The following is a 4,533-nucleotide window of genomic DNA, read 5'->3' as shown; positions in this document are numbered from 1 at the left end:
AACCCATCAGTGTGCTGTATCCAGGAAACCCATCTCACATCCAAGGATACACAAAGGTTCAAAATAAAGGATGGAGGAAGATTTACCAAGCAAATGGAGAGCAAAAAAAATGGCAGGAGTTGCAATTCTCGTCTCTGATAAAATAGACTTTAAACCAACAAAGATCAAAAGAGACAAAGAAGGACATTACATAATGGTAAAAGGATCAATACAACAAGAAGAGCTAACGATCCTAAATATATACGCACCCAATACAGGAGCACCCAGATACGTAAGGCAAGTTCTTAACGACTTACAAAGAGACTTAGACTCCCATACAATAATAGTGGGAGACTTTAACACCCCATTGTCCCCATTGTCAATATTAGAAAGATCAATGAGACAGAAAATTAACAAGGATATCCAGGACTTGAACTCAGATCTGGACCAAGCAAACCTAATAGACATTTACAGAACTCTCCACCCCAAATCCACAGAATATACATTCTTCTCAGCACCACATCACACCTACTCTAAAATTGACCACATAATTGGAAGTAAATCACTCCTCAGCAAATGCAAAAGAATGGAAATCATAACAGTCTCTCAGACCACAGTGCAATCAAGTTAGAACTCAGAATTCAGAAACTAACTCAGAACTGCACAGCTGCATGGAAACTGAACAACTTGCTCTTGAATGTTGACTGGATAAACAATGAAGTGAAGGCAGAAATAAAGATGTTCTTCGAAACCAACAAGAATGAAGATACAACATATCAGAATCTCTGGGACACATATAAAGCAGTGTCTAGAGGAAAATATATAACAATAAATGCCCACATGAACAGGATAGACCTAAAATCGACACCATATTGTCAAAATTGAGAGCTAGAGGAGCAAGACCAAAAAAACTCAAAACCTAGCAGAAGACAAGAAATAACTAAGATCAGAGCAGAACTGAAGGAGACAGAGACACAAAAAATCCTTCAAAAAAAATCAATAGGCCGGGCGCGGTGGCTCAAGCCTGTAATCCCAGCACTTTGGGAGGCCGAGGCGGGTGGATCATGAGGTCAAGAGATCGAGACCATCCTGGTCAGCACGGTGAAACCCCGTCTCTACTAAAACAATAACAAAAATTAGCTGGGCATGGTGGCGCGTGCTTGTAATCCCAGCTACTCAGGAGGCTGAGGCAGGAGAATTGCCTGAACCCAGGAGGCGGAGGTTGCGGTGAGCCGAGATCGGGCAATTGCACTCCAGCCTGGGTAAAAAGAGTAAAACTCCCCCTCAAAAAAAAAAAAAAAAAAGAAAAAAAAAAAAAAAAAAAAAAAATCAATAAATCCAGGAGCTGGTTTTTCGAAAAGATCAACAAAATAGAGCACTAGCCAGATTAATAAAAAAGAAAAGAGAATAATCAAATAGATGCAATAAAAAACGATAAAAGGGATATCACCACAGATTCCACAGAAATACAAACCATCATCAGAGATTATTTCAAACAACTCTATGCACATAAACTAGTAAACCTGGAAGAAATGGATAAACTCCTGGAAACCTATACCCTCCCAAGCCTAAACCAGAAAGAAGTCAAAACTCTGAATTCACCAATAACAAGGGCTGAAGTTGAGGCAGCAATTAAGAGCCTACCAACCAAAAAAAGCCCAGGTCCAGATGGGTTCCCAGCCGAATTCTACCAGACATACAGAGAGGAGCTGGTACCATTCCTTCTGAAACTACTCCAAACAATCCAAAAAGAGGGAATCCTTCCCACATCATTTTATGAGACCAACATCATCCTGATACCAAAACCCGGCAGAGACTCAGCAAGAAAAGAAAACTTCGGGCCAATATCCATGATGAACATAGATGCAAAAATCTTCAACAAAATACTGGCAAACTGATTGCAACAGCACGTCGAAAAGCTTATCCACCATGATCAAGTAGGCTTTATCCCGAGGATGCAAGGCTGGTTCAACATATGCAAGTCTATAAACGTAATTCACCACAAAAACAGAACCAAAGACAAAAACCACATGATTACCTCAATTGATGCAGAGAAGGCCTTTGACAAAATTCAACAGCCCTTTATGCTAAAAACCCTCAAAAAACTAGGTATTGATGGAACATATCTCAAAATAATACAAGCTATTTACGACAAACCCACAGCCAATATTACACTGAATGGGCAAAAACTGGAAGCATTCCCTTTGAAATCTGGCACTAGACAAGGATGCCCTCTCTCACCACACCTATTCAATATAGTACTGGAAGTTCTAGCTAGGGCAATCAGGCAAGAAAAAGAAATAAAGCGTATTCAATTAGGAAAGGAGGAAGTCAAATTGTCTCTATTTGCAGACGACATGATTGTATATTTAGAAGACCCCACTGTCTCAGCCCAAAATCTCCTGAAACTGATAAGCAACTTCAGCAAAGTCTCAGGGTGTAAAGTCAATGTGCAAAAATCACAAGCATTCCTATACACCAATAACAGACTTAAAGAGAGCCAAATCGCCGGCGCGGTGGCTCACGCCTGTAATCCCAGCACTTTGGGAGGCCGAGGCGGGTGGATCACGAGGTCAAGAGATCGAGACCATCCTGGTCAACATGGTGAAACCCCGTCTCTACTAAAAATACAAAAAATTAGCTGGGCATGGTAGCGCATGCCTGTAATCCCAGCTACTCAGGAGGCTGAGGCAGGAGAATTGCCTGAACCCAGGAGGCGGAGGTTGCGGTGAGCCGAGATCGCCATTGCACTCCAGCCTGGGTAACAAGAGCGAAACTCTGTCTCCAAAAAAAAAAAAAAATTTCATATGGAACCAAAAGAGAGCCCGCATAGCCAAGTCAATTCTAAGCAAAAAGAACAAAGCTGGAGGCATCACACTACTGGACTTCAAACTATACTACAAGGCTACAGTAATAAAAACGGCATGATGCTGGTACCAAAACAGAGATATAGACCAATGGAACAGAACAGAGGCCTTGGAGGCAACACCACACATCTACAACCATCTGATCTTTGACAAATCTGACAAAAACAAGCAACGGGGAAAGGATTCCCTGTTTAATAAATGGTGTTGGGAAAATTGGCTAGCCATGTGCAGAAAGCAGAAACTGGACCCCTTCCTGACACCTTACACTAAAATTAACTCCAGATGGATTAAAGACTTAAACGTAAGACCTAACACCATAAAAACCCTAGAAGAAAATCTAGGCAAAACCACTCAGGACATAGGCGTAGGCAAGGACTTCATGACCAAAACACCAAAAACATTGGCAACAAAAGCCAAAATAGACAAATGGGACCTAATCAAACTCCACAGCTTCTGTACGGCAAAAGAAACAGTCATTAGAGTGAATCGGCAACCAACATAATGGGAAAAATTTTTGCAATCTACCCATCTGACAAAGGGCTGATATCCAGAATACACAAAGAACTGAATAGATTTACAAGAAAAAAAAACAAACAAGCCCATTCAAAAGTGGGCAAAGGATATGAAGAGATGCTTTACAAAAGAAGACATACATGAGGCCAACAAACATATGAAAAAATGCTCATCATCACTGGTCATTAGAGAAACGCAAATCAAAACTACATTGAGATACCATGTTACGCCAGTTAGAATGGCGATCATTAAAAAATCTGGAGACAACAGATGCTGGAGAGGATGTGGAGAAATAGGAACACTTTTGCACGGCTGGTGGGAGTGTAAATTAGTTCAACTGTTGTGGAAGACAGTGTGGCGATTCCTCAAGGACCTAGAAATAGAAATTCCATTTGACCCAGCAACCCCATTACTGGGTATATGCCCAAAGGATTATAAATCATTCTACTATAAGGACACATGCACACAAATGTTCACTGCAGCACTGTTTACAATAGCAAAGACCTGGAACCAACCCAAATGCCCATCGATGATAGACTGGACAGGGAAACTGTGGCACATGTACACCATGGAATACTATGCAGCCATAAAAAATGATGAGTTTGTGTCCTTTGTAAGGACATGGATGAACCTGGAAACCATCATTCTCAGCAAACTGACACAAGAACAGAAAATCAAACACCGAATGTTCTCACTCATGGGTGGGTGCTGAACAATGAGAACACACGGACACAGGGAGGGAAGCATCACACACTGGGGTCTGTCGGGGTAAAATAAGGGAGGGACAGTGGGGGGTGAGGAGTTGGGCAGTGATAGAATGGGGAGAAATGCCAGACACAGGTGATGGGGAGGAAGGCAGCAAATCATACTGCCATGTGTGTACCTATGCAACAATCTTGCATGTTCTTCACATGTACCCCAAAACCTAAAATGTAATAAAAAAAAAAAAAAAAAATTCTGGGCCGGGCGCGGTGGCTCAAGCCTGTAATCCCAGCACTTTGGGAGGCCGAGGCGGGTGGATCACGAGGTCAAGAGATCGAGACCATCCTGGTCAACATGGTGAAACCCCGTCTCTACTAAAAATACAAAAACATTAGCTGGGCATGGTGGTGCGTGCCTGTAATCCCAGCTACTCAGGAGGTTCAGGCAATTCTCCTGCCTCAGCCTCCTGAGT

At 42.1% G+C, this 4,533-nt stretch overlaps 1 protein-coding gene across 2 annotated transcripts in view; it reads right to left on the bottom strand.

Annotated features, from left to right (window-relative positions):
- RFC2 (replication factor C subunit 2) overlaps positions 1 to 4,533 on the bottom strand; it is a 31,968-nt gene that overhangs the window by 17,501 nt on the left and 9,934 nt on the right. The gene's annotated exons all lie outside the window — the stretch shown is intronic.

Source organism: Sapajus apella, unplaced genomic scaffold (genome assembly GCF_009761245.1).
Source record: "Sapajus apella isolate SASKATOON/1434 unplaced genomic scaffold, GSC_monkey_1.0 scaffold88, whole genome shotgun sequence".
Taxonomy (NCBI): Eukaryota; Metazoa; Chordata; class Mammalia; order Primates; family Cebidae; genus Sapajus; species Sapajus apella.
Note: the sequence above shows the minus strand (reverse complement) of the source record. Positions and strands in the feature narration are given on the sequence as shown.